Raw genomic sequence first — 14,500 nt, forward strand, 5'->3', positions numbered from 1 at the left:
ACCAGAGAAGCCCAGCACTAATCATTATCTATCACTTTTAAAAAATGTATTTCATGTGTTCACTCTCCTAAAATGTAAGCCCTGCAAAGAGAGGGCATTTGTCTTGCTCAACAGCGTAACCCCGGTCAGGACTAGCTATGCAGTTTGCAGGACCCAGCGCAAAATGGAAACACGGGGCCCTGTGCTCAGAAACTATTAAGAATTTCAAGATGGTGGCAGCAGAGCATTACACCAAGAATGGGCCCCTGAGCTGGCCCCAGCCTGATACCATGACATCACCAGGTATCAGGAGGACCCAGTAAATGTGTGCTGATTACTCTGCTGAGCACCCACCACGTGCCAGCCACTGCCTCTCAGCTTGAGAAAAAGCACCATGTAGCCCTGACTCTTGGGTCTCCAACTCGGGTGACGTGACTTCCTCCCCCACTACACACAGTTGGACTTCTTCATTTTCTAAACTTCAGGATTGTGAGGAGGGTCCTTGGAGAAGGCAGAGGCATTTCTGTTGCATCAGAGGTTTTCATACACCATTTTTAATCAAAAAGTTAATGTTCAGTAAATAAACCAGATTAATGCAGGCCCTGAGTTGGTTCTGCTAGGCACCGCCTCCCCAGTGCCGCGCTGAGATGAGGTAACGCTGGAGGAACCCTGGTGCTCTGCTGTCACCCCAGATAAATAACTGATTGAGCCCGTATTTGTGCATTTCCCCTACATTCAAAAGGACACCACCAGTCCCAAAGCGACCAGGGAGAAGGGTGGGTGGCCAGGCTTTGGTTCTCGTGAGCTGCAAAGCCCCAAGTAGAAGGCACGTGTCTTGCGCCTAGAGCCCCTGGCCTTAAGAGAGCAGGGAGCTTCCCACAGCTCCTCTGAGCCCACCCTCGCCTGCACCGCACCTGGATGTTGCCCTGGGCTTCATGCAGACAGTGCAGAGCGAGCTCCAGGTTGGTGCCCCCGCCCGGCATCACGCTGGAGCAGGCCACGTTGCAGAGCTCGGTCACTGTTTCCAGCAGGCAGCACGGCACCGGGAAGGAGAGGAGACACAGAGGGTCAGCAAGTGGCAGAGAGGAAACCTCCCCAACAGCACAGATGGGGCGGGGGGCTCCTGTCACCATCTCCCTCATCTCTGCTAAAACCAGGCTGAGGGAAGGGAGGGACAAGGAGGATGGGCAGAAACCCTGCTCCTGGCACCTGCTCTGGATGGCCTGCCCAGCTACTGGGTGAGAGGAGAGGTGGGGCAAGGGACTGCAGCACAGCAAAGCAGTCCTGCGCTGAAGGCCAGCTCTGCCCACCCCACCCCCGCCTGGGGATCACTGCTTCTTGGTCAAGGTGAGAACTGGGAGGAGAAACCCCTTGGGGATGGAGAAGGGCCCTCGGGAACCTGGCCCCAAAGTCTCAGCCACCTCTATCCTGTGTTTTCGGGTTGGTCATCACATCTCCCCATGGCTTCCAGACCAGAGTAGCTACATGCTCGTCACTTCCAGCCAGTGATCTGTCCCGGAGCTCTGGGATCTCAGCCTGAAACTGGCTTCCTATGTTGATGTGTCTGAAATGAGGCCACACACACGGACATAAAGACATATGTGTGTGACCAAGATGGGAAATACAAGAGAGATGTGCGGTGAGCCCTGCTCAGCAGGGCTGTGGAACCCACCTTTTGGCCATCTCTCAGACACAGGGAGTGCTCATCAGCCCAGTAGACACGCGCAGGTATTCCAGAGTCCTCTTGAGGGATACTTCCTTCCTTCCTCCAATTGGCTTTATCGCCAGATTTCTGGCTTCAGGCGTTTGGGGTCTAGGACAGGGGAGGTATGTGCTGATACCTGGCATTCTTCTGTATCCAAGGTAACATCCAAGCTACAAAACAGTATCTCACTGCGCCGTCACCAATTCTATGTAGAACCCCAGGGTGCTGGGCATTCTGTCCCCAGAGATCCAACTATGGTATGTCTGGACCGAAGGAATATTGGGGAAACGCCTGGAAAAATCCAACACTTCTCTCCTAGGGAGGCTCTGGATCTAGACCTGACTTTCCCGTGATGAAGGCTCCCTTGGGAAAAACCGACACTGGAATGCAAGGAGGGTAAAAGCATCCCCACATTGCAAGGACCCTCAGGTTCTAAGTCTGTTCCAACTCACGGTTCAGTGCTGATCTTGCTGTTGTCCTTCACCACACTGATGCCAAAAGAGCCGTGCATGTGATCTGGAAAACACCCAAAGAAGAGCCTCAAGAAGACTGGCTACAACTGACCCATGAGGCCCTTTCTGCCTGCCTTTCTAGAGCAGCTAAAAGCAGGCTCTTCAAGATTGCATGGTATACACACACTACTGTATATAAAATAGATCATCAACAAGGACCTACTGTATAGCACAGGGAACTATACTCAATGCTCTGTAATAACCTATATGGGAAAAGAATCTAAAAAAGAATAGATATGTGAATATGTATAACAAAATCACTTTGCTGTATACCTGAAACTAACACATTGTAAATCAACTCTAATCCAATGTAAAATTGAAAATTACAAAAAAAGGATTGCATGGTATGGAGTTTCCTCAAACATTAAAAGTAGGACTACCATATCATGCAGCAAACCCACTTCTGGGTATTCATCCAAAAGAACTGCAGTCAAGACCTCAAAAAGATATCTGAACTCCCATGTTCACTCCAGCACCATTCATAATAGCCAAGATGTGGAAACAACCTAAATGTCCACTGACAGATGAGCACATAAAGGAAATGTGACATAAACATACAATGAAATACCATTTAGCCTTAAAAGGAAATTCTGCAATATGCAACAACATGGATGACCATTGAGGACATTATACTAAGTGACATAAGCCAGTCACAGAAAGAGAAATACTGCATGACTCCACTTATATAACGTATCTAAAGTAGTTGAATTCACATTGATAGAATCAAAGAGTGGAATAGGGGTTACCAGGGGTTGGGGGAGTGGGAAATGGGAGGTTACTAATCAATGGGCATAAAGTTTCAATTAATCAAGCTCTAGAAATCTGCTGTATAACATTGTACCTATAGTCAACAATACTGTATTGCACACTTAAATCTTTGTTAAAAGGGCAGATTAACTGTTCACATCACAATAAAATAAAATAAAAAGATTGCATGGAAGGGGGATAAGACTTCTGAAAAAGTAGAGTAAGGAACTCGGCAAAACAACAAATTTACTGACAAAAATCATTAAAAAAAAAAAAAGAACAGTAAGCTAAAGTCTCTGCAAGTTGTCCTAAAGGCATACAGCATTTTAAGAAATACTCATTCAAGAAAATCTACTAAATCTTGGGAAGAACAGTGAGAGTCTGTGGCACTGGAGCCATGGCCCACTCCCTTACCCACCTAGCCCCCAGCTCTTTGTAACGGAAGCTCTACCCAGGTAGGTGCAGCCAAGGAGATGGGGGCTTCTTCTTCCCCTGGCTCCCATGCTTAAGGAATTAAAGTAAGATAAAATAAAAATTTCTCATCAAAGAGAAAATGCCATCAAGAGATGGAAATTATATTTTAAAAAGAAACAAATGTGGACTTCCCTGGCGGTCCAGTGGTTAAGACTCCACGCTTCCACTGCAGCGAGCACGGGTTTGATCCCTAGTCGAGGAAGTAAGATCCTGCATGCTGTGCGATGCAGCCAAAAAAAAGAAGAATCAAATGGAAATAATTCAGGGGTTAAAAAAGTACAATAACCAAAATAAGGCTCAACAGAAGATCTCAGCTGGCAGAAGAAGTGATCAGCAAACCTGAAGATAGAACAATGGAGACTATGAAATCTGAAGAACAGAGAGAAAAAAATATAGGAAAGGGAAGAGAGCCTCAGAGAAATGTGAGATGTCATTAAATGCAACAATATATATGTAGTGGGAGTACCAGAAAGAGGGGAGAAAGGGACAGAATATTTAAAGTATTAATGGCTGAAAATTTCCCAACATTAATGAAAAACAATATGTATATCCAGCAAACTCTACAAGCTCCAAGAAAGATTAAACACAAAGAGCTCTACATCCAGACATAACATAGGCAAAATGTGGAAAGCAAAAATAAAGACAAGATCTTGAAAGCAAAAAGGGAAAAACAATTTGTTACATACAAGGGCACTACAGTAAAATTAACAGCTAACTTCTTAACAGAAACGATGTAGGTTACAAGGCAATGGGATAATATATTCAAATTACTGAAAGTAAAAAAGTGTTAACCAAGTATCTTATATTCAGCAAATTATCTTGCAAAAATGAAGGTAAAATAAAGACATTCCCAGATAAATAAAAACTGAGAATACCTGTTGCTGGCAGACCTGTCTTACAAGAAATAGTAAAGGTGAAATATTATTCAGCCCGCAAAAAGGAACAAAGTGCTGATACATACTGAAACGTGGATGAAACCTAAAAACATCATGCTAACTAAAAGAAGGCATTCATAAAGGACCACATACTGTATGATTCCACTCATAGGAAATATGCAGAATAGCCACATCGATAGAGACAAAGTAGATTAGTCATTACCCGTGGCTGGGGATGGGGAGGATGGAAAGGAGGGACTGCTAATAAGTACAGGGCTTCTTTTGGGGATGATGAAAATTTCTGAAAACTGATGGTAGTGATGGTTGCACAGCTCTGTGAATATACTAAAAACCATTGAATTCTATACTTTAAAGGGATGAATTGTATGGTATGTGAATTATATATCCCTAATAAAAATAGATACTAAAGAAAGTCCTTCAGATTGAAAGCAAATGACATCAGATGGTAACTTGAAACTTGAATCCAAACCCAAAAAAAAAAAAAAAAAAAAGCGAAGCGCTAGTAAATATGGGTAACTATAAAAATCACTATGATTACATATTTCTTTTCTTTTCTTAATGGCCTTAAAAATAACTGCATAAAACAATATGTATTGTGGGCCTGTAACATACAGAAATATATATGTGACAGTAACTGCACAAGGAGCACAGCTGCATTGGAGTAAAGGAGTATCACCTCAGGTAGTAGCTCAAATCCACAAGAATAAATGAAGAGATCAGAAATGGTAAATAAGAAGGTTAATATAACAACCTCTATAAATCATGCTTGCTTTCCTTTATTCTCTCAGTGTTTTTACACGAAATAAAATTATATAAAGCAATAAACATGACCAGTTAGGTATTACTGGGTCTCTCACATATAATAGCAAAAGAGTTAGAAGGAATAGAGCTAGATAGGAGCAGTATTTCTATATTTCACTGTTAATGAGTTATTACACATCCTAACAGATTCTGATAAGACATATATTTTAGGTCCTAGAGCAACCACTAAAAAATGACTAAGAAACAGTGAAAAATTAAAGGAATTAAAATGTCACCCTAGAAAATACTCACTTAATACAAAAGAAAGCAGGAAAGGAGGAACAGAGGGAGAAAAAGACATGTAACGTATAGAAAATAAAAAGCAAAATGGCAGATGTAAATCCAACCATATCAGTATAACATTAAACCAGAATGGATTAAACAAACCAATCAAAAGGCAGAGTTTGTAAGACTGGATAAAAAACACGTGATCCAACTAATGGTGTCTAGAGGTAACATGCTTTATTTTCAAAGACACAAATAGGCTGAAAGTAAAAGAAGAGAAAAATATATACCAAGCAAATAACAACCAAAAAAGAGAATGGAATAGCTATATTAATGTCAGGCACATTAGACTTTAAAACAAAAAATATTACTAGAGATAATGATAAAATTATTGTAATAATGACAAATGATGTCACAATCACATCCTAATGATAAAAGGTCAAGCCGTGAGGAAGATGTGACAATTACAAACATATACACACCTAAAAACAGACCCCCAAAATACACGAAGCAACAAACGACAGAACTAAAGGATGAAATAAACCATTAAAAAATAATAGTTGGAGATTTCAATACTTTCAACAGTGGATAGGGCAACTAGGCAGAAGATCAACAAGGAACTTGAAACTAACTAGACAAAACAGACAAAACACAGCATTCCACCAAACATCAGTAGAATACATTCTTCTCAAATTCACATGGAACATTCTTCAAGACAGACCGGATTCTAGCCCATATAACATGCCTCAATAAATTTTAAATTTTAAAATAAATTTAAGGGAATTCCCTGGCGGTCCAGTCATTAGGACTCCACGCTTCCGCTGCAGGGGGCATGGGTTCGATCCCTGGTGGGGGAACTAAGATCCTGCAAACCGCACAGCACAGCCCCCAAAAATAAATTAATTAATTAAATAAATTAAATTGAAAAAGAAACAAAGTATGTTCTCTGACCACAAGAGAATTAGATTACAAATCAATAAAAGGCAGCAATTTGGAAAATTCACAAATATGTGAAAATTAAGCAACACAATCTTTAATAATCAGTGTATTAAACAAGAAGTGGAATGATTAATTAGAAAATAGTTTAGCTGAATGAATATAAAAACACAACATACTAAAACGTACAAAATGTAGCTAAAGCAATGTTCAGAAGGAAATCTATAGCTGTAAAATGTCTGTATTAAAAAAGAAGAAACATCTCAAATCATTTATGGTCAACTGACTTTCCACAAAGGTAGCAAGACAGGGCTTCCCTGGTGGCGCAGTGGTTGAGAGTCTGCCTGGCGATGCAGGGGACATGGGTTCGTGCCCCGGTCTGGGAAGATCCCACATGCCGCGGAGCGGCTGGGCCCGTGAGCCATGGCCACTGAGCCTGCGCGTCCGGAGCCTGTGCTCCGCAATGGGAGAGGCCACAACAGTGAGAGGCCCGCGTACAGCAAAACAAAACAAAACAAAACAAGGTACGAGGACAATTAAATGAGCAAAGAAGAGTATTTTCTAGTGCTAGAAGAACTGATACATACATGCAAAAGAATGAATTTGGACTCCTACCTCATACAGTATATAAAAGTTAACTAAAGATTGATCGCAGGCCTAAGAATAAGTCGGACTTCATCAAAATTAAAAACTTGTGTACTGCAAACCATATCACAAATAAAATGAAAAGACAACCCACAAAATGGGAGAGAATTTGCAAATCATATATCTGATAAGGGGCTTGCATGCAGACTATATAAGGAACTGAGACAACTCAATAATAAAAGGATAAGAATACAATTTAAAAAATGGGCAAAGGATCCGAATAGACATTTCTCCCGAGAAGATATACAAATGGATAATAAGCACATGGAAAGATGCTCGACATCATTAGCCATCAGGGAAATGTAAATCAAAACCACAATGAGGGGGCTTCCCTGGTGGCGCAGTGGTTGGGAGTCCACTTGCCGATGCAGGGGACGCAGGTTTGTGCCTCGGTCCGGGAGGATCCCGTGTGCCGCGGAGCGGCTGGGCCCGTGAGCCATGGCTGCTGAGGCTGTGTATACGGAGCCTGTGCTCTGCAACGGGCGAGGCCACAAACAGTGAGAGGCCCATGTACCGCAATACAAACAGACAAACAAACACCCCACAATGAGCTACCACTTTACACCCACTAGGATGGGTGTAATAAAAAAGACACCTAAGAAGTGTGAGCAATGATGTGGAGAAACTGGAACTTTCATACAATGCTGGTGGAAATTTAAAGTGACCTGGCCATTTTGGAAAACAGTCTGGCAGTTCCTTACATGGTTAGACATAGTTACCCTTTGACCCAGCAATTCCACTCTGAGTTATATACCCAAGAGAAATGAGGACTTATGTCCAACAAAAACTTACACATAAATGTTCTTAACAGCACTATTTGCAGTAGCCAAAGGACACAAACAACCCAAATGCTCGTCAACTGATGAATGGATAAATAAAATGTTGTCTATCCAGAGGATGGAATATCATTCATCCATAAAAAGAAATGAAGCACTGAGGCATACTACAACATGAACCTTGACAACATTATTCTAAGTGAACAAACTAGACACAGAATGTCACGTATTTTATGATTCCAATTATATGAAATGTCCAGAATAGGGAGACCCATAGAAAAAGTAGGTTGGTAGACTGGTGGTTGCCCAGGGCTGAGGAGTTGGGGGCTACAGGGCCTGTGTGTCACCGCTCGTGGATATAATCTTCTAGGGTGATGAAAGTGCTCTAGAATTAGATTGTGGGATGGGTGTACAAACCTAAGAATACACTAAAAAAACACTATACACTTTAAATGGGTGATTCATATGGCATGTGAATTATATCTCAATAAAGCTGTTTAAACAATTACTCGAAAGGGCAGGCAGAAGGGTGTTTAGGCTAAATGGCGTCTATTTTCTTTCTGGCTACAAAGTTATAAGCACCTAGAAGGCTGCTGGTCCCAGATGGACCTGGGATAATTCTGAACAGCAACAGGACACCAAGACCAGACCCAGGCGTAGGCCAGAGAGAATCGCTGGACCAAATTCTACAGGGGGCGGGGGTCTGGCAACCCGCAGGCCCGTCATGGGGTGATCAAGCTCACTCACCAAGCATGGCGCTGATGAGCCTGTCGGGACAGGCCCGGGCAGATGTGGAACAGAGAGTGTTGAAATACAGCCCAGAGTCCTCCCGGATGGGGCTGAGAATCCGGGGCGGCGTGTAGGGAGGACACTGGGATAGTCCCTTCAGGAGCCGGTCCAACAGGCACACGGGAGAGCGCAGGCAGCTCTGGCGGCATCCTCCCGGGCCCGGCTCCCCAGACATGGAGGGTGGAGGAGGGATGAGCAGTGCCTTGGGCCGGAGGAGCTTCTTCCGCTTCCTCTGTTGACTGCTCTTCTTGCCGTCTCTCTCTTCCCCGTCCTTCTCCTGTCCCTGGAGAAGAAGAGACTTCAGAACCACGGGGGTCACCTGAGGCCACCGGCCCCACAGCTCAGACCTCAAGATGGCCTGAGAGTGGGAAAGGGTACTGACCAGCCAGATGCACACCCAGCATGGCCGTGCCCAGAGTTCTTAGCACAGGAAGCCGGGCAGGGCCACCATGTCTAAGCCAGACTCCAGACCCTAAGCCTGGCGACATTTGACGCTGGGGCCTTCTCAGGCACCCACACCCCAAAGGAGAGGCCCTCACTCAGACCATTTCGGGAACTCATGTCCGTTGTTAAAGTGACTGGCACTTAAAGTGTGGGGGCCAGACGGATGCAACAGCATGACAAAAGGAAAACCTGTTGCCCTCAAAATGACAGCAGCTCCTGGGAGAGAAACAGTGGGCTCCATGCACCCCGTACCCGAGTCCAGCATGGACTTCTCCAGGTGGGGTCTTCCAGCACAGGCTGAAGAGACGACGGCTTGATCTTGCTACACTCTCTCTTACCTCCACGCAATCTCCCCTCCTCTCTGCCCATCTTACACCTCCTCATCTTCCAGCTCTCAGCTGCAACGCCCCCTTCCGCAGGCAGGGTCTCTGGTGCCCTCGGGGCTCCCACAGCTCACTCTCCCAGCCCGGCCCGTTCTGGGTCGTCAGTGTCTGGGGATGGGTCTATACTCCGCTGGGCTGGGAGCCCCAGGAGACGGGGGCAGTCCTGTTGTGGTCGCTGCAGTGTCCCCAGCCCTGCCCAGCACAGGGCCAGACACAAAGGAAGTTCACTGGAGGTTGAATGGATGAAAGAACATGCAAATCAAGCTCTTCTGGAGTCAGGATTTGGGGGCTTTTCTCACAGCTCCCACTGGAAGCTGGAAAGCAGCTGGAAGGAAGTGCACCCACCTTGCTCCCGGGGGGATGGTTCGCTGGAGCCACTGGCACCGACACAGGGACCACCAAAGGGGCTGCGGTCATGTTGTCCAAGGACTTCCTGCCTCCCGGGGAACTCTGCCTGTCCCCCTCCGGCCTCAGCACCTGTTTGGTGGCTTGCAAAACTCCATGCCACACACCTACACACAGAGAAGAGCCAGCCCTTTAAGAGACACAGTACGTAGGGAGCAAGGGGCCCCTCCAGAGCAGCACAGCCCTGACTCCCGGACCCCAGCCAGGCTCCCCGCAGGAGGACGGCTCCATCCTGAGATGAGTGGCAGCTTCGCGCCCCTTCACCTGCGGCTCCTGCTTCCCTCGAGGTGACGGCCACTGGTCGCTGTGAAAACACATGTGGCTGCTCAGCCCTCTCTCGGTGTAAAACATCTGGCTGCAATTCTTGCAGACGTAAGTGCTCCTTGGCTCTGCCCAGTCTGTGGGACCACCATTGTGCTGGTTACTGTGGGGAAGAAAGGGAGAATGGGACTCCGTCCCCAAACACTGATCCTCTGACAGACAGCTTTGGACGAACCCTAAAGAAATGGAGATGATGCCCCCGATTCTCCGTGGCCTGGTGCTCGCCCCTTCAGGAGTGAAGCATCCAGAGCTCGCTCACCCAGGGCCAGCACATCAAAGCCACCAGAGGACTCCCGAGGGGCTTCTGAACTTACCAGCCACCCGCCATGTTCTCCTCCTTCATTGGGTGGGGGAGCCGGTAGATATTTCCACGCTGAAGATGAAAATATATCTGAGCCAACATATCAGAAATGAGATGCATGAGTGAAAATTATAAGACTTGGAAGAAAACACAGGTATAATTCTTGGTAACCATGGAGTAAGCAGTGGTTTCTTGGATGACTCCAAACCGAAACAAAAGACAAACGTATTGGACTTCATCAAAACTTACAACTTCTGTGCTTCAAAGGACATCATCAAGAAGTGAAAAGACAGAATACGAGAAAGAAGTTGCAAATCATGTATCTGATAAGGGACTATGCATATTTCTGTATCTGTGATACAAAATGAACTCTCACAGCTCAAAAATAAAATCACAACCCAATTTAAAAATGGGCAAAGAGGGGCTTCCCTGGTGGCGCAGTGGTTGAGAGTCCGCCTGCCAATGCAGGGGACACGGGTTCGTGCCCCGGTCCGGGAAGATCCCACATGCCGCGGAGCGGCTGGGCCCTTGAGCCATGGCCGCCGAGCCTGCGCGTCCGGAGCCTGTGCTCCGCAACGGGAGAGGCCACAACAGTGACAGGCCCGCGTACCACAAAAAAAAAAAAAAAAAAAAAAAAAAAAATGGACAAAGAGTCTGAATAGACACTTACCCAAAGAGGATATACAAATGGCCATTAAAAGATGCTCAGGATTATTAGCCATCGGGGAAATGCAAATTAAACTATAAGGAGATTATCATTTCCCACCCACTAAGGTGAACCAACTGGACAATAACAAGTGTTGGTGAGGATGCAGAGAAACTGGAGGCCTCATACACTCTTCGTAGGGATATAAAACAGCACAGCATTTTGGAAAATTCTGGCACCTCCTCCAATAGAATTACCCTAGAGCCCAGCAATTCCCCTCCAAGGTATCTCCCAAGAGAAATGAAAACATATGTCTAAACAATAATCTGTACACAAATGTTCATAGTACCGTTATCACAACGGCCAAGAAGGGAAAACAACCCAAATATCTATCAGCTGATGAATGGATAAATAAAATATGGTGTATCCATACAATGCACAAGTTACCAGCGATAAAAAGGAGTGAAGTTCTGACCCGTGCTACAGCACAGAGGAACTCTGAGAACATCAGGTTAAGTGAAAGAAGCAAAAGACACAAAAGGCCATGCAGCGTTATGATTCCAATCACATGAAGTGTCCAGAATAGGCAAATCCATGGAGACAGAAGGTAGATGCATGGTTGCCAGGGGCTGGGAGGGATGGAGAGATTGCGGGTGACAACCAACGGTGTGGGGTTTCTTTTTGTGGTGATGAAAGTGTTTTGGCAAAGATTGGTGATGGGTGCACGACCTAGTAAACAAACTAAAAACCACTGGATGGTGCACATGAAGATGGCGAATTAGATGGCACGTGAATATTAAAGCTGTGAAAAAAAAAAAAGGAGGAGGACGTAGCTGTGGTATGACAGGAAGGATGCTGGACCTCGGAACATCACGAACAGACGTGGCCAAGCTCTCTGTGCCCAGACCTCTTGGGCACGATGTGGGAGGACCCAAGGTGCTCCAAAAGGGCGGACCGGTGGCAGGCCTGCAGTAGGTGCCATGTCGGACTTGGGGACCTGTGATTCACAACCAGAATAGACACAGCATTTCACATACAAATATCAAGGGCAAAGGAGCTCTGCCTTTACATGCTCTGAAGAAGTGAAGGAGGCAAATCCAAAAGGAAGCAAAAGGCAGAAAGAAAGCAAATAGAAAAAGTTTAGTGAAGAAACATGACGCAAAGTGTCTCTGACAACTCTAAAGCCCTGTTCTGTTTTGTGTGTGTGTGTTGCAGGGCGGAGGGTGATGGGAGGAACCATCACCCCTCTGGACCTTCAATCCCCCCTCTGTAAACAAACTGCATCTGACGATTTGCTGAGGTTAAATACAGTGCCTGGACAAGTCAGAAACACGGACACAGGTAAGGACGACACTCTGCCTCCCGCATGGTTAGGTCCTGTGAGAGGGCCCTGGTACCTGGATCCTGTTGAATATCGTCAGCTTGGACTTGGAGTCCCAGGGGAGATCCGCTGGAGGCCCGGCCAATGACGAGAAGGAGGCCATGGCTACCTGGCTTGGAGAAGCCGCACAGCACATATCCATTTTCACCTTCTCCTTCCGGAAGCCTGGAAAGCGATGGGCCCTGGAGTTGCCAGAGAAGAGCCTGTAGCCTCCGCCCCAGGAGCAGGCCGGGCCCTCTCCACCTTTTGTGGCCCCGGAAGCCGTGCCATTCTCAGCCTGGGCCTGCTTCCCTCGGAGGTGGGCTCTGGATGGCTCCTCCCCTCCTAACTGGGTCAGATGCAGGCCCCCGGGGGAGAAGATATCCCCCAGGTCCAAGGTCCCTTTCGAGGATCTCAACTGCTTGGCCAGAGAGGAGATGTCTGGGTTCCCAGGAGGGTCCAGGGACGCCGCCGTTCGGGCAGGTGGAGCAGAAGCCACATTTGGTCTTCCCTTTGTGTCCTGGCTCACGCTGCTGGGGGAGGCCTCTGTGGGGAAAGCGGGTGTGGATTTTCTCCTGCGGGCTAGGGATCCCTCTGGATCAGGGTTCACGGGGCCAGCATGGAGAGAGTCAACAGTGGGCGCCATAGGCGGGGGCTGCTGCGGCCACGGCCCCTGCAGTGACTTCAGGGCAACTTGCTTGCCGTCGGGTGTGGGAAGCTGGGAGGAGGCAGCAGCCACCTGGGTGTGGGAGAAGATCCGCTGGGACTTGGTGATCATCTGGAACACCTGCATCTGCTCGTGGCTCACCAGAGACTCCTGAGACTTCAAGAACAGCTGCCGGAAGAGCGGCGTGGCATCCGACGGGAGCCCGCTGCACTTCTGGCCGTCCTGGGGGCCAGGCTCACCAGGGTTCTGCCACGAGAAGGAGTCGCAGTCGAACTTGCTCTTCTTGGAAGCCCAGGAGTCGTCTTCCCCGCTGGTGCTGACATATCTGGGGTCGCTCGAGGCCTCCCCCTGGGCCTTCAGGAGCGTGGGAGGGAAAGACGGCGTGTCCTCCAGACCGGTGCCCCGGCTGGGTGAGGGCTCCCCCGCGGGGGAGTCGCTGCTGAGCCCGGGGCCAGGCTCGGAGCCCTCCCGGGACGGCACTGCAGAGGGCTTGTGGACGACAAACATACTGTTTCCTTTGCTCTTAGGGCAGCCCGACAGGTTTCGGAGCCACTGGAAACTGTGGCTTGATGGCTGGGAACTGGCGGGGACAGTCTGGCCATGGAACAGATGCAGGCAGGCGGGCAGGGGAGGGCCCTCGGGCCAGCCCTCCAGGGATGATGGGGGCTGGAGCAGCGGCAGCTCCGGCTCGGCTGGGTCGGGGCCGCTGTTCTCCGCTGCCCCTGAGTGGATGGCTGTGAACACGTCCGTGGCAGGCTCCTTCCGTGGGGGCCGGGGCTCCTCGGGAACCTCAGTGCCCAGGGCTCCTGGGGCCGCCGGGGTGCTGGCTGGGCCGCAGAAGGACCCTGACGAGGGCAGGGAGGAACAGGCCGTGATCCTCCCTTCGCCGCTGTCTGAAGGCCCTCCCGGGGCTGGCCCGGGAGAAGGGATCTTCTGGCAGACGATGCTGCTCACGATACAGTGCAGGAGGTCTCGGATGGGCAAGAGGGATCTGGGGAATGGGGCTTCTGGGGGCACCAGGGACCACAGGCTCGCGGGTGCGGGCTGGCAGGCCACCTCGTGCACATGGGGTGAGTTCCCGCAGGGCTCCTCCTCCAGAGGCGCCTCCTTGAGGATGCACAGGCCGTGCTATACCTCGTAGTGCCGGCGCACTGAGCGGTAGTCGCAGTAGCTCTTGCTGCAGCCCTGCTCAATGCACACAAAGGGTTTGCTCTTCTGGTGGGTGAGCATGTGCCCGGTCCTGGAATCACATGAGGCGGAAGTTAGCGGGTGTCTCGGCGTGGGTCACCCACTGCGGAACCCAGGCGTGTCCCCAGGGGGCAGCAGCATCGCAACTCAGAAACTGTGCTCAGACCCTATGAGGAAAGACCCCTGCTACGGCCAAAGACGTCTGGAAGGGGGAGCTCTTGCCCTCACCTCTAAGCAAACCCCTAATCTGAGATTAAAAAAAAATCAGTGGGAGCCAAGTCAGAGTTCCCCAAAGTGGGT

General features: G+C 48.3%; 1 pseudogene across 1 annotated transcript in view; it reads right to left on the reverse strand.

The window, feature by feature from the left end:
• The window catches only part of LOC307066099 (zinc finger protein 541-like), a 53,147-nt pseudogene that overhangs the window by 5,698 nt on the left and 32,949 nt on the right, over positions 1 to 14,500 (reverse strand). Inside the window, exons 3-10 of the transcript in view lie at positions 12,383 to 14,252; positions 10,353 to 10,411; positions 9,982 to 10,141; positions 9,658 to 9,824; positions 8,444 to 8,768; positions 2,137 to 2,200; positions 1,401 to 1,543; positions 894 to 997 (exon numbers count right to left, since the gene is read on the reverse strand). The product of the transcript in view is annotated as a zinc finger protein 541-like (transcript). The remainder of the gene's footprint in view (positions 1 to 893; positions 998 to 1,400; positions 1,544 to 2,136; positions 2,201 to 8,443; positions 8,769 to 9,657; positions 9,825 to 9,981; positions 10,142 to 10,352; positions 10,412 to 12,382; positions 14,253 to 14,500) is intronic.

The sequence above is a fragment of the Hyperoodon ampullatus genome, assembly GCF_949752795.1.
Source record: "Hyperoodon ampullatus genome assembly, chromosome: 18".
NCBI lineage: Eukaryota > Metazoa > Chordata > Mammalia > Artiodactyla > Ziphiidae > Hyperoodon > Hyperoodon ampullatus.